The sequence below is a fragment of the Cornus florida genome, unplaced genomic scaffold (genome assembly GCF_030987335.1).
Source record: "Cornus florida cultivar Cherokee Brave unplaced genomic scaffold, ASM3098733v1 CherokeeBrave_3.0.0_Hap2_Chr09, whole genome shotgun sequence".
Taxonomy (NCBI): domain Eukaryota; kingdom Viridiplantae; phylum Streptophyta; class Magnoliopsida; order Cornales; family Cornaceae; genus Cornus; species Cornus florida.
This window is the reverse complement of record NW_026775579.1, coordinates 89,824,106-89,840,628: the sequence shown is the minus strand read 5'-3', so window position 1 is coordinate 89,840,628 and position 16,523 is coordinate 89,824,106. Positions and strand designations below refer to the sequence as shown.

General features: G+C 39.0%; 1 pseudogene; it reads left to right on the top strand.

Annotated features, from left to right (window-relative positions):
- Positions 1 to 8,659: 8,659 nt before the first annotated feature.
- LOC132275036 (cellulose synthase A catalytic subunit 7 [UDP-forming]-like) lies at positions 8,660 to 13,321 on the top strand (annotated as a pseudogene).
- Positions 13,322 to 16,523: the final 3,202 nt, after the last annotated feature.

The following is a 16,523-nucleotide window of genomic DNA, read 5'->3' as shown; positions in this document are numbered from 1 at the left end:
CGTTCGGCTTATAGTGCCAGCTGCCACTTATCTTGCTTAAGTGCCTGGCGCTCGGCTAGAATGCCACTTGCCACTTGGCTTTAAATTTTTAGCAAGTGTCTGGCGTTCGGCTTATAGTGCCAGCTGCCACTTATCTTGCTTAAGTGCCTGGCGCTCGGCTAGAATGCCACTTGCCACTTGGCTTTAAATTTTTAGCAAGTGTCTGGCGTTCGGCTTATAGTGCCAGCTGCCACTTATCTTGCTTAAGTGCCTGGCGCTCGGCTAGAATGCCACTTGCCACTTGGCTTTAAATTTTTAGCAAGTGTCTGGCGTTCGGCTTATAGTGCCAGCTGCCACTTATCTTGCTTAAGTGCCTGGCGCTCGGCTAGAATGCCACTTGCCACTTGGCTTTAAATTTTTATAGTCGACCATTGGAAAAGAAAATTCTTTTTTTTGTAAATTCCAGTAACTTGCTCATTCATACGTATTTGATTGACAACAAATAACATCCAATTAAAGCCAGAACTTAGCTTCTATTGGTAGTACCTCTTCAGAGACGTGGCGTTCCAGGGCTTGCTGACCAACTTTCCCGCCATGGTTTCCAACGTATATGCCCCTTTGCCAATGACTTCTGCAATTCTGTATGGGCCTTCCCAGGGTGGCATCATTTTTTTGACCATCCCCACCTTTCTTTTCAGAACCAGATCGCCCGGGGCAAAATCCCTGTGTTTTACTCTCTTATTGTGACTATTCGCCAGCACTTGCTGATACGATGCTAGCCTTATAGCCGCTGCGTCCCTCCTTTCGTCTATCATGTCGAGGTTCAATCTTAACATCTTGTCGTTCTGATCCCGACTCCATGCTAAGCTTCTGATAGTGGGGACTAAATGCTCAACCGGTATAACTGCTTCGGTACCATACGCCATTGCGAACGGGCTCTCCCCAGTCGGCCGCCTTGGGGTGGTTCTGTAAGCCCATAGAACGTTCGGGAGTTCATCCAACCACTTCCCCTTATGATCTTCCAGCTTCTTCTTAATGCAGGCGAAAATGGTTCTGTTTGTGATTTCTGCTTGTCCGTTAGCCTGAGGATGACTTACTGCAGCCAACTTCTGGTTGATTCCATACTCCTCCAGCAGCTTTCTTACTTGCCTGCTGTCGAGTGTGCCATTGTCCATGACTATTGTTCTGGGAACACCGAAGCGGCAGATAATGTTGTTCCAGATAAATCGTCTCACCTGAGTCTGAGTCACATTAGGATACGGTTCTGTCTCCACCCATTTAGTGAAATAATCCGTGGCCAGTAACACATACTTGTTCTGAGCTCTTGCAGTTGGCAGAGGACCGACCACATCCATCCCCCATTGCGCGAAAGGCCAAGGCGAGGCCATTACGTGCAATTCCTCAGGTGGTTGGTGGATCATTGGTCCATATCGTTGGCACTTATCGCACCTTCGAGAGAACTCCTCCGCATCTCTTGACATGTTTGGCCAGAAATACCCTTGTGTCATTGCTTTATGCGCTAACGATCTTCCCCCAGAATGATTGCCACACACACCCTCATGAATAGCTTGCAATACCTGCTGCGACTCCGCGGGGGTGACACATTTCAAGTACGGGCCAGAATAGGACCTTCTGTACAGCTGGTTCCGCACGATGGCGTACTTGGCAGCATTCTTTTTGAGTTTCCTAGCTTCATCCCTTTGCATAGGCAAAACGCCATCTCGAATATAGGTAATGATTGGGTCAATCCAACTCGGTTCATACGGTATGACGTTGACTTGCCAAGGGTCCGAGTCCATCGGTTCTTCGAAAATGGACGGCTGGGTCACTATTCCCACTGGAATCACCCTCGCCAATGTTTCACCGCAACTCGAAGCACTGCATGCTAAACGGTCTGCATCTGCATTCTGTTCCCTCGGCAACTGTATGAATTCAATCTTTGCAAAGTCCTTGGCTCTACGCAGAACGGCAGAACGATATGCCCCCATCATGTCATCCTTGGTTGCGTACTCACCATTTACCTGTCGAACAATCAGCTGCGAGTCACTATACACTGTCAAACTTTCGATCTGTAGCTCTCTGGCCAACTTTAATCCATTTAGCAACGCCTCGTATTCCGCTTCATTATTGGTGGCTCGGAACTCAAGTCTGAGTGCTTGGCTCAAGGAAGTACCCTCTGGGGTTTGCAGTTTGATCCCAATCCCAGCCCCCATCTGGTTAGAGGAGCCATCCACAAAAAGTTTCCAAGAGCCACTTCTAAGGTCCTCTTCCGTATCTTCGGCATCACATTCTAGTAGGAAATCGGCCACCGCTTGCCCTTTAATAGCTGTTCTCGGCTCGTACGTTATGTCAAATGAACTCAACTCTATGGCCCACTTTGTCATTCTGCCCGAGAGCTCTGGCTTGTGCATGAGCGTTCTGATTGGGAAAGTTGTTAGAACAGCTATGGGGTGGGATTCAAAATAATGCCTTAACTTTCTTTTTGCATTTACAAGTGCAAGTACCACCCGTTCGGCCTTTGAGTATCTTTTTTCTGCCTCCATCAGTGTTTTGCTTACATAAAATACCGGGTATTGCACCCCTTCCTTGCAACGAATCAGAATGGCACTCGTCGCGACACCAGATACTCCAAGATATAGAAATAACTTTTCTTCCGGTTCTGGGGCTGACAGGACTGGTGGATTCTGCATATATTGCTTCAAATGAGTCAATGCCTGTCGTTGCTCATCCCCCCAGACCTGCCTTCCATGGCTCCGAATCGTGTCAAAGAATGGTTTGCAGTGGTCTGACAACTTTGAAATAAATCGACTTAATGCAGCTATTCGTCCTGTTAGGGCTTGCACCTCTCTGATCGTCTTTGGCTCGGCATTCTTAATCAAAGCCTCTGCTTGAGCGGGGCTAACTTCGATGCCCCTGCGGTTGACCACGTGTCCCAGAAACTGCCCGGAACTCACACCGAACGAGCACTTGGTCGGATTGAGCCTCATCCCATATCGCTTTAGTACATCAAATACCTCTTGCAGATGCTTCAGATGATCATCCTTTTTCCTACTCTTTACCACCATATCATCAATATAGGCTTCGACAGTCTTACCCATTTGATTCTTAAAAACTTTGCTAACAAGTCGTTGATAAGTTGCTCCCGCATTCTTTAATCCAAAAGGCATAACTTTGTAGCAGTATGTTCCTCGCTCGGTGACAAAAGAAGTTTTTTCTTCATCTGCGGGGTCCATAGGAATCTGATTATAACCTGAATATGCGTCCAGAAAGGTTAAACGCTCATACCCGGTGGTGGCATCCACCATTTGATCAATCTTAGGCAACGGGAAGCTGTCCTTCGGACAGGCTTTGTTCAAATTGGTGAAATCAATGCATACTCGCCATTTCCCATTTTTCTTCTGGACCACAACGACGTTGGACAACCACTCAGGGTAGTGCACCTCTCTGATAAATCCCGCATCAAGCAGCCTATCGACTTCTTCCGTTATGATCTGATTACGTTCTGGAGCAAATCTTCGCTGCTTCTGTTTCACTGGTTTGAAATTAGGATTGACATTCAGGGAATGACAGGATACGGAAGGACTAATTCCAGGCATGTCGAGGTGACTCCATGCAAATACGTCGACATTGTGGGACAAGAAATCCACTAGCTCTTGCTGCTCTTCTCTGGTCAGTCTTATACCCACTCTGGTAGTTCGTTCTGGCCTGGACTGATCGATCTGCACATCCAGAAGGGGCTCCTCGGTCAAGTCGGCTGACTCATCCACCCTATTCTGCTCGAGTGGAGGTTCCTGTAATTGCTATCTGGGGCTTGTCGACCGGACTGGCGCCTTTCCTTTCCCAGCATGCTTTAGTGTGACGGAATAACACTCTTTGGCTGCGACCTGATCCCCCCGAATGTCTATCACTTTATCTCCATCGGGCCCGAGGCACCTCATGACCTGATGCAGAGTTGAGGGTACACCTCGGACTCTGTGAATCCATCCTCTTCCCATCAGGAGATTATACGAGGGGTGAATTTCCACAACCACAAAAGTTTCCATAAGAGCTCGCTCTGCAGCTTGAACTTCTACTTCCACCATCCCGACGGGTTCCACCCTCTTCCCATCGAACCCTAATAAGGGATTTCCGGTGGGCTTGAGCCTCTCTGGTTTAATGTCGAGCCTGTCAAATGTGTCCCTCGGCATAACATTCGCACTGCTCCCAGGATCGATCAAAACTCTGCGCACCAAGCAATCTGCCACTGTCAAACTGACTACCAACGGGTCGTCATGAGGCAGTTGAACACGCTGCAGGTCTGTCCAGTCGAACTTTATCTGCATTGACGGGCTCTGTTGGTGTAGAGTGGTCACATTGCCGACCCTTTTCTTCATCTGCGCCTGCCGCAGGCGCACCCGTAGCAGCTCATCTGGCTCTTCACTAGGCTCGGGTCGACCATGGATAGCATTGATTATACGAACTGGTTGCGAATTGTGGGAGCTTTGTTTATGACTCCTTTTTATTTGTTCCACTGGTCGATTCTGCTCCATCGCCGAGCCTTGAACATAACTCGCAAACTCCCCTCTAGCTATCAACATCTCCACTTGCCTCCTCAGGTTCCTGCATTCGTTAGTCTGATGTCCGAAATCAGAATGAAAAGCACAATGTTTAGTTTGATCCCTCTGTTCGAGGGGTTGTCTAATTGGCAGTGGTGGATGAAACTTGTCCTTGTTCTCCTGATACAACCTCGCCAGAGTGACCTTCAGCGGAGTAATCAACTCTTCCTCCCTGGACCTTTTTTCGGCCTTCCAAGTGGTCTGACGTTGCGGCTGAGCCTGCTTCTGCCTGATCTTTGCCTTGGACTTTTCCTCGGTCGACACAAGCGACGTTGTCCGAGCATTAGCTGCCTCCTCTTCTTCGAGGCGCACAAAGCCATCGGCTCTCTCATTGAGTTCATCCATGGTAGCTGGCGTATTCACTACCAGACTGGTGTGAAACGGAGTTCCGCGTGTCATGGCTAACTTGAAGGCTTGAACTGCCGTAGAGGGATGGCATTCGATTACCATACTCTTAGTGAGATTAAACCTGGTAAGAAAGGCCTGGAGCCGTTCGTCCTTGTGTTGCCGCATCGTGAACAGGCTCGAGATGTCCTTCGGCGGGCGTTTGTTCCCATAGTACTGGCTTATGAACCGATCGCACAGGTCCCTGAAACTGCCAATGGAGCTCCTAGGCAAGTTTTTGAACCAGCTGAGCGCCGGTCCGGCCAGGCTTGTAGGGAAGCATTTGCACATTAAAGAGTCGTTTTCCGTATTCAGGGCCATTTTCAACTGGATATGATACACATGATCGATCGGATCGGTTGTTCCGTCAAACAGAATAAAGACTGGCATAGCAAACTTCCTTGGATGCGGCGCATTCAAGATCTCGTCGGTGAATGGTGAATCCACCGTCCGAGCTGCGGATCGGAGAGCTTCATTCTCTCTCTGGAGTCCAGCGGTAGCTCTGTGAGTTACGGTTCTGCCCTCCGAACCGTGATGAGTGACAGTAACCATGGAGGGCCGGTAAGACGGATCGAACGACCGTTCCTCTATGAACTCTCTCTGCCAAGGCGACGCTACTCGACGGCGATCTACCTCCATCACTTCCTCTCGGTCAAACCTTTCCCGCTGCGGATCAACGTGAGTCGAGCCTTCGTGATCTTCAACTCGACGAACATTTGGCGGCAAATTGTCCATCATCCTTTCATCACGGTGGTGAGCTGACTGATTGTTCTCGTTCTGATCGCCTTGATGCGCGATACTAGATGGAACACCTCCTTCTCCGACCGGAAGCGGATGCGAAACTGCGGGTATTTGCCGATGCTGCAGTCCAGCTTTCAATTCTGCATTTTCTTTTCTGAGAGCTTCAATCAAGTTCATCAACTCTTCAAGCTTTGTTTGCTGGACAGCCTCCATCGGATTGGAGCTTTCACCTATCAATATTCCCGAACGGAGTAAAGGCATTAATCTCAAGTTCGCGAGTAGATCTGAGCTTCGTGAGTAGGAATTTTTAGATCTGGCTTCTAATTCTCCGAATTATGCTCACTGTTTACAAGATCTGAATTGTCTGAACTCTAAATCCGTCAGATCCTGCCACAATCGAGCAACTCGTGGTTGCGTAGATCTGAAGTCACTCCTGCCAAAGCTTCAAGCATCGTAATTCCTCCAGAGTAGGTCACAATCGCTCAGATCTGGATTCAAATCCGCAAGATCGAGTCTCGATCAACCGAATTGGTTTGAATCCATTCGATACTCCTCATTGATCAACCAAACTTTCATGCGTTTCCCACAGACGGCGCCAATTGAAGATGCAAGAAACTCCTTCTATTCTTTCTCTCTCTAGAATTCTTACACCTCAACCCCCCAAAAAGATCCCCCTCCTCTTCATTCCAACTCCTATTTATAGATACTTACAAGATATTTACAAGATATTTACAAGATATTTACTAATTGCTGGACCTGGGCCTATTCCTCTGTAAGCCCTGGTCACCCTTGATGGGCTTACTCCCGCTCGGTCCATATGGCAGTGTCTTTCTATGGGCTGACCCAGCTGTTCAGACTGAAGGTTGTGTTTTGCGAGTCGGACCTGGCCCATGTCATCCGGGGCCTCCTCAGCCACCAAGGAAGATATGAGAGGAAGCCACAATTTTTTTTATCACTACCTCTGTCGGTTACTTTTCTTTCAGTTGAACAGGTCTGTTAAAAGGTCCCAAAATGGCTTTTCACATGTGGATGGAACGGATTTCAATCTCAATTCCATTCTAGTCTGTGAATCCAACAACTCGGATGCAATTTAACAATTTGTTAGCAATCCAAATTTAATCATTGGTTAACTAAATAAACCTAAAGCCGATAATAAATTGATCTCATATACTAAATATATAATACTCTATAAATATATAGTATTATCTAATACTTTAATATATACAAATTATTAAAATATTTTTTATTATTCTTTTTTTCATATTTTCCTTCTATTGTTTTTCTTTAATAAAAAAGTCAAATACAAAATTTCTACTTTTCTTTTATTTACATTTTATTTTTCTTCTCCAACTCCTCCTTTTTTCCCTAGTCATTTGCTAATCTAATTTAACATTAAATTTTTAATAAAAAATGACTTCTTTGGGGGATTGAATTATGGGATCAGATATCCTGTTAATAGGAGTATACATATATGGATTTATATTGAATCCGATCTGATATTTTTACAGTTCTACATATATTGATTGTATTCATCAAAAATATTTCACTCTTCTTCTTATATTTTCTAACCAGTAACACCTAACCAGTGTTTATATATATATATATATATATATATATATATATATATTAGTAAAAGGTACATGTCATGCACGTGACGAATGTTTTCTAATTTATATAATTTTTATTTTTATATATTTTTTTAATTGTTTATAGTTTTATAAAAAAAATAGACAAAACAGTTTCAGGCCTAGAGTAATAATTGTCACACTTGATCTTAGCCAAAATGCCCAGAAATGTGTGATTATTATTTCTTTAGATCTATATTTTATAGGAGGCTTCTATGTAATCATTTTTACTTAAAACCAATGTGGGACAAGAAAAATAAATTTTATTAGGTAATTTGTAATTTGAATTAAACTCTTTAAATTAATTTTTATAAATTTTATTAGGTAATTTGTAATTTGAATTAAATATTTTAAAATAATTTTTAGGTAATTTTTTGTTTATAAAGACTCTTTTTTTATATTAATAAATAAATACTGAAAGTCAAAAGGCCAAGAAAGTAGTATTACACTCGATCTTAGCCAAAAGACCAAGAAAGGTTAGCCAAAAGACAGACCCAAAAAAATTTAGTATTACACTTGATCTTAACCAAAAGGTTGAGAAAGGTGTGATTATTATTTCTTTAGGTCTATAGTTTTATAAGAGGCTTACATGTAATCCTTTTTATTTAAAACCAATGTAGGACAAGAAAAATAAATTTTATTAGGTAATTTGTAATTTGAATTAAACTCTTTAAAGAAGTACTACACTTGATCTTATAAAAAAATTTAGTACTATATTTGATCATAGCTAAAAGGCCGAAAAATGTGTAAATACTGAAAGTCAAAAGGCCAAGAAAATAGTACTACACTTGATCTTAGCCAAAATACCTTTTTGCCAAAAGACTGACCCAAAAAAATTTAGTACTACACTTGATCTTAATCAAAAGGCCGAGAAATGTGTGATTATTATTTCTTTAGGTCTATAGTTTTATAAGAGACTTCCATGTAATCTTTTTTACTTACAACCAATGTGGGACAAGAAAAATGAATTTTATTTGATAATTTGTAATTTGAATTAAATTCTTTAAATTAATTTTTATAAATTTTATTAGGTAATTTATAATTTGAATTAAACTCTTTAAATAATTTTTAGGTAATTTTTTTTTTTATAAAAACTCTTTTTTTATATTAATAAATAAATACTGAAATACTAAAGAAATCCTTTGCATATTTAATAATTGTATAGATATAAATATAAATATAGATATAGATATGTAATATGTGCAAGACCGAGAGCTAAGAGTTTATTGCAGGGAACCTATTTTACCTATGATAAAATACTTTATCTTTTATCTTTTCCAAACAAACCTCAAGAAAATGGGGTCACAACTTATAACATGGGCGAAACAAAACTTGGGCAACAACATTCCAAGGCCTGCCTCAGTCCCTAATAAATCTGCGTACTATATATAAGAAAATTTGTATAAAGTAAGATTAGTAAATAAGTTGTTAATTATTTTCTGCGGTATTGAAAACCAAAACAAATGGAGCCTCTGCCTCTCCACCACTGCAGTGTCCACAAATCAACCACCATCATCAACCGATCACACGCCTTCTTTCACTGCATGGCTTTAATAGCCATGATTTACTACAGAGTTCTTCATTTCTGTACCCTGAAAACACCCAAACACTACACTTACCCTTCTTGCCATGGCTTCTGCTCTTTTCTTCAGAGCTGCTTCTCTCCTTTTTTTGGCTCCTCAGACAAGCTTTTTTTTGGCAGCCCGTTACCAGAACCGTCTTCGCTGAGAGGTTGCCCGGTGACGAAGAACTTCCAGAGCTCAATGTGTTTATATGCACTGCAGACCCCAAGAAGGAGCCACCCGTGGGAGTTATGAACACTGTTTTATCAGCCATGGCTCTTGACTACCCACCAGACAAGCTTTCTGTATACCTTTCTGATGATGGTGGTGCTTTAGTGACTTTGTACGCCATGAGGGAGGCTTGGGGTTTCGCGAGGTTGTGGTTACCATTCTGTAGGAGGTATGGAACCAAGACGAGGTGCCCAGAGGCTTATTTTTCATCGGTAGTACTTGATGATGATAATCATGGTGGTGACATTGAGTTTAATAAACACAGAGACAAGATTGAGGTTTGTTCATTGACCAACTATATATATATATTTTCATCTTTTCCTTGGAAAACTTCATAAAAAGTAATTAATTTGTTCACCATACTTGTCACCAAAATTTATGTCACTCCCACTACTACCCACCTCAAGGTTCGAAATATTTCTATATCAATAGGAGTAATTTCTTTTAAGAAAGTCTTCTTAAATTTAATCGAAAGAACCATGTGATGAAACTAAATATTTAACTTCAATTGTTTTACAAGTTTCATACCATGAATCATGAAGGGAAAAAAAAAAGTTACGACAAAAGCTGCGAAATAAAAACATTGGGCGCATCTGTCCCAAAACTCTATCTCGATTTCTCTTTAAAACCGGCTTTGGATAAGCGTCTCTCATTACATACCTAAATACTACATGCCCTTATATATGTATGTATATACATACACTGAGTTACAAGAGAGTCTACATCCAACGTCCATGAAGAGAAAAAAATGAATAAAAAAACATTGGATCCACAACTTACTTTTTTAAGAAAAAGTCATTTTGCACCTATAATATAGACAAACCATATATAAGTTTCTTTGGAATTCATAGTTTTTTTTTTTTTTGGTAAAAAACACTGAACCTGAGATAGTGCAAATAATATTTATGTTACATGTGATAATTACTTGCGTGTAGCTCTAGGTCACTTTTAGCCATACATGTGATGCATATATATATATATGATGATGGTGTTTTTTAGGTGCTAGTTTTGTAATAGTAAGTAAAATTTATGGTATTTATGAGAAATTGGAAATAATAAATGGAAAGGAGAAATTTGTATATGCAGAGGAAGTATAAGGAGTTCAAGGAACGCGTGAGATTAGCTGGACAAAACGTTGCCAATAATGCTCAAAGTCACCCACCAATTATTGAGGTAATATGTTCTTTTTGGAATTTGATATATAGTGTGTGTACATACATATATTAGCCCATAAAGTAAAAATAAAATGATTCTTATAGTCATTTCTAAATGAATGCATGCATAGATATTATTTGGCATTTTACTATTTTCAGCTTTGATCCCTTTGACTGGTTGTTGGCTGTCGTTTTGAGGGAGGCCCACCGTCATCATTTGATGAATCTCTCCTGTACCTCAGAACACATTATTTTTATTTTTATTTTTTATCACAGCAACATGTCTCAATGAATCTCTATTATTATCATACCAAGGGCCTGCCCTCTGGGCCCATGCTGCTTGGCTCCGTCCTGATCACGTCTCCCTCCCTAGTTTGCAACCAGAAAAAAAACAAAAACAAAAAACAAAAAATCATTGTTGGTGGGACCCATGTCGATCCCCACTCACATGAACAAAATAACACTGTTGAACTCCATAGGACCGTATCATGGTCACGACTCTTATAATTATAACCATATTTTTATTTTTTATTTTTTTATGGACTTCAAATTGTCTTAAGATTGGCTTTTTATGTAGTCTAATAAATTATAAAAAATAAAAAAAAAAGCTTTTAGAACATTGCCTTTGCATTTCTTTGGTGACAGTCCTCAATTGAACAGTGGGGTCAAAGATATATAGTAGCTCTAAATTAAAGGACGGGTTTGTATACAACATTAATTTTGATTTATGTTGTATATAATATTTTCAGAATTATTTAATATTTGGGTCACTTTTTTTTTTTAGTTGAATATTTGGGTCACTTTTTCGCAGGTTATAGGCCACAATAATGTTAAAGTAGTGGAGTCTGATCAAGCTGAGATGCCTCTTCTTGTATACGTTTCTCGTGAGAAAAAGCCTTCCCATCCTCATCATTTCAAAGCTGGAGCCCTTAATGTTCTTGTATTTCTCTCTTTCCCTCTCTAGTCATATGTATCTATATGCAAATAGTTATATATGTCTATATATATATATATATAAACACAGAAATCATATATTATTACAAAATGTTGCATGCAGCTGCGGGTCTCTGGCATCATAAGTAATGCCCCATACATATTGATATTAGATTGTGACATGTACTCCAACAATCCAAAATCTGCTCGTCAGGCGATGTGCTTCCATCTTGATCCCAAACTATCTCCCTCGCTTGCATTCGTTCAATTCCATCAGAAATTCCACAATGTCAGTCAGAATGACATCTATGATAGCGAGTTGAGATCAACATTCATGGTAATATATAATAAATGAAGGATTATATTATAAAATTGTTGTTTTATGTGGTTTGTGTTACAGTAATGTGCAATGTTTAGTAGTTAGAGGAGTTACTTGCAGAATTATGATAGTTTTTGTGTTAAATATTTCAGATATTGTGGCAAGGTATGGATGGGCTTAGGGGACCGTTACTTTCTGGTACATGCTTTTACATAAAAAGAAAAGCATTATATGGGAGTGATATACACAACGGTACGTTCAATACTATTTTGTCATGTTAAAATGTGAATACTATTAATACGCCTAGTCACTCTCATATAGTATTTCTAAAATCGAAGCTTAGAGCAAATCAAGCATGAAGTTTAGAAAGAGTCACAAGTGTTTATACATATTGTTTCGGTTATGTTATTGTTTATGCAGGTGTGGATATCCCTCAACTAAGACAATCTTTGGGTCCTTCAAATGAGTTCATGGGGACACTTGGAAAGAGACAAGCATATAAACATCAACGATGAAGACTTATCAAATAAATTGGTACAACATGCCCAATTTCTAACCTCTTGCGCATACGAGAAAGAAACACAATGGGGTAAACAGGCAAGCACTATTTTAACTAAACATTGCGTATCCATGAACGTTCAATTAGGCGAATTAAGAAATTTAACACTTCGGAATGATCTTGTTGGCTCAATGGCAGATTGGTTTCTTGTACAATTCTGTGGTAGAAGATTACTTTACAGGGTTCATGTTGCACTGCAAAGGGTGGACTTCTGTTTACTGCGATCCTTCGAATCCAGCATTTTTGGGCACCGCCACAACGAATTTGAATGACACATTAGTTCAGGGCACCAGATGGATATCTGGGCTGCTAGAAGTTGCATTCTCAAGGTTCTGCCCCCTTATATATGGACTATCGCGAATGTCCATCCTCGAGAACATGTGTTATGGATTTCTTGCATTCTCGCCCCTCTATTGCATCCCCCTGTGGTGTTTAGCTACTATACCACAACTGTGTCTCTTGAGTGGCATCCCAGTATACCCCAAGGTACAAACAAATTAAATGCTCTCTCTCTCTCTCTCTCTGCGCACTTGGTCAATTTATGATTTTATTTTGTGCTAAGAATATGTTCTAAAATTACTTCATATTCTCTAGCAGGTTTCAAGTTCGTGGTTCATTATATTTTCACTCATTTTCTTTTCCTCCCACTTAAAACTTTTCTGGGATTTCTACTCCATAGGAGGATCAATTCAGAGATGCTTGAATGAATGGCGTATTTGGATGATAAAATCTGTTACAACCAATTTATATGGAAGTTTGGATGCTATCTTCGAGTTAATTGGTATGAGAGAAGCTAATTTCATAACAACGAATAAAGTTGCTAGTGACGAGCAAGTTAAATTATATCAAATGGGGATATTTGATTTCCGAACATCAACTATGTTTTTGGTACCAATGGTCAACTTGGTAATCCTCAATATGGTTTCTTTCACTTGGGGAATGGCTAGAGCAACCTTTGAAGGAGAATGGAATCAGAATTTTGCACAAGTTTTCCTCTCACTTTTTATCTTAATTGTGAATTACCCTATAGTTGAAGGGATGATTTGGAGGAAAGATAAGGGAGGCATTCCCCCATCCATCACATTATTATCAGTCACATTTGCTTTGATTTTCTTATTCTTTGGTACAATTGCTCTTACGTATGTAAGATGAATTTGAAGTTTAGATGGTGTTGAAATATGGTTTTGGACTTTATTTTTAAACATGAATTTTATAAACCACTGTAACATTACTGTGTCACATTTTCTTTGATCTTATTGTTCTTTAGAACAATTGCTTTAATGTCCGTTAGATGAATTTTTAGTTCGGATGGTGTTAAGATATGTATAAGACATCTTTTTTGAATTTGAATGGTACGAACTAATTAAGGTTGTATTTTAAATATAACTCTCTTTTGCTCAAAAGTATCATATTTGGGTACCAGCAAGAGGAAAATATAAATAGTGTGACTCGACTCGCCAAGTGGGATGTGGGGACCTCTAGTGTTAAAAATGGTTGAAAAATCAATCTATCTGATTTGATAGATTGTAATTATCAATTGCCCATGGCAACTAATTAGGAATACCAAAACTTATTGCTCAACAATTTTACTTGTGAAGTGCATTTCAATTTCACTTTAGTTATAACTCCAAATTCTTGAATTCAAAATAATTACCAAATAAATAATTGGAAAAATACTGAAAAGATAATCTTGGATAGACATGTCTCATCCAAACATTTATTCGCACATTTTGTTTATATGTGCTTCCCATTGCCAAATCTGGGAATTTTTTTTTTTTTAAAAATGTATATGCACAACAACCATCCCAAATATTCAGGCCAATGTCCAAAAGATGAGGAAACCATGTCACTGCCTTTTATAAAACTATGAGGGTTCGTTTGGTTAGCTGGAAATTGATGATGAAAAGTAAAAGGAAAAAAAAGTGAAGTAAAAGAAAAGAAAACTATGTTTCTATCATGCATTTGGTTAGCATGATTTTTTGGTAAAAAATTTGTGAGAAAATGTTGTTTCATTAGTTTGGTTAGCAAGAAAGTGAAAAGAAAATAATTTATATACCAAAATTACCCTCATGAATTCAATACTAAGTAAAATACATCATGTAACAAGGATAAAAAAAAATGTAAATAATTGTTTTATGAATAAAAATATGTGCGTGCATATATATATATATATATATATATATGTATGTATATGTATATATATATATAGTCCTAATTTAAAAAGTCAGAAAATTGTAACTTAATTAGGAGTCCTAATTTATCAAAAAGAAGTCACTCCTGAGTCTAAAAAGAAGGAAGAGAAATAACTACCGAGGGTATAATTGGAAACTAACACATGATGATACAACTTTCACGCGAAACTGAAATTTTCGCGTGTTTTATAGAGGAAACATTTTAAGGAAAATCAACCAGTTGTGGGAATATTACTTTCCTGAAAATTTTCCCTTTCTCGCTAACCAAACTACCAAATAATTTAAAAAAATTCCGTTTCTTTTCCTTTCTATCTAGTTGACACTAACCAAACTAATCCTGAGTGGTTACTTACCCCGGAAAAAGAAAAATAAAAAATTACGAGTGGTAAAACCAAAAAAAAATTAGTGTTCATTACAATAACCATTAATGAACACTAATTTTTCTGGTGAAATATATATGTATATTATATATCATCCCAATTCCAAATTATAAGACCATTTCCAAAAAGCTTCTCCAAGCCCATGAAGATTTAGTTTCGAAGAAAGTTGAATGAGAAAAGTATTTTTTTAAAAAAAAGTAATTGTCAGTTTGCCCAAGCAGCCTCCATCCTTGCTCACCAAGCATTCCTCCTTGTAAAAGTTAAAAGTTTAATGGGGTTAAGTGCAAAAAAAACACCCTTCAAGATTTGTAAGAAACACTTTCATACTAAAAAAAAAGGTGCATAGAACCCCCCTGTATTATTCATCTTTGAGCAAATTATCCTCTAATCATCAATTTTGATATCTTTAAGCAAATTGCCCCAAATCATTAATTTTGATCAAATATTTTTATAAAAATTTCAAAATACCCTTGAGCAATAATTTTATTTTATTTTTTCTTTCCATCCTTTCTCTCTCTTCAAAACCGTCAATGTCCACTCAAAAAAGGAGAACTCGGTCGGCGATGAAGCTTGCAGTTGGAGTTCAGAACTTAACCATCATCGGATTAGCCGAAATCGCGACACCGGTTCGCCATCATCGGATTAGAAGCCATTTGCAGCCGGAATATCCCGAGTTTTTCGGTCGATTCGGAAAACGGTCACCAAGCTCATCATCACTGCAGCTTCACCGTCGATAACTTCAATCCATACTTTCCCGTTGTTCGTCATCGGTTCTGTCCTCGCATATTTGCCAGAGTTCATCCTAGCTGTTATTCCCTGCCACCGCTTTAAGCTCACTGTTCTCCATGTTTGCCGGTAAGAACATTCTATATTCTCACCGGTAAACTCAATTGACGGAACTGTTTGTGCGCTCGCCGAAATGAGCTTGCTAAACTTGGATACTTCTCGTCACTTGAAGGTTTTGCAGTCACCGGAGATTCAATGGAACTCTTTGTTTCTTTAGAGCTTCACTGTCACTGAACAGTAACTCAACGGAGTGTTGACACCCATTTTGGTAAATTTTGAATCGATGACGTGGCAATAGAGAAGGGTGATATTTCACGTAGATTGAAGTTGAAATTGCATGCAAAGATAGGAAGAGTATTTTAAATAAGTTGTGGATAAAGATAATTGTTTTAAGACTTATCTTTTAGTTAGTTTTAGTTGCATAATTATGTTATCCATATAATTAGTTTATTTTGAATTAATAGTTGATTAAGTGATAGAGTTGTAATGCAAGTAAAATACTTACAAATAGGAGTTTGTTTTACGTAGTTTTCTATAAATAATGCTATAGGCATGCTTTGTAAGAGGTCCAGCACTCTCATAATCAATTTATTTATTTATTTGCTTTTTCAAGCACTTTCCCTAAATAACATCCTTGCTATCTCTATCTTTCTCTTTATTTCAGTCTCGTTCTATTTCTCTCCCTATATCTCAGTCTCTCTATCTCTTCTCCCTATCACCTTCTATATCTGTTTTTCTCCCATTTCTATTCTCATATTGTTACTATAATTTATTCACTGGTAAAGTCCTTTTAACTAAGGCAATATTGAACTCATTTAGGAGTTTATTTGTTCTCTATCTCCTATAATCGCCTGAAGTCAACATTCCTTAAGAGACTATAAGTTGACAATTTACAATCGAACCACCCAAGTGGTTCTAGCACGCCCGCAACTCATTAATTTAAGATCGGCTCTAGCCAGCCGATTTTAGGGTCAACATTTTTGGCGCGCCCGGTGGGACCCCACTAGGTGAGTGATTTATAGTAAAAATATGTAGTCGACTTCTCAACCGACATACAAATATTCTGATTAGTCAAATCAGCCG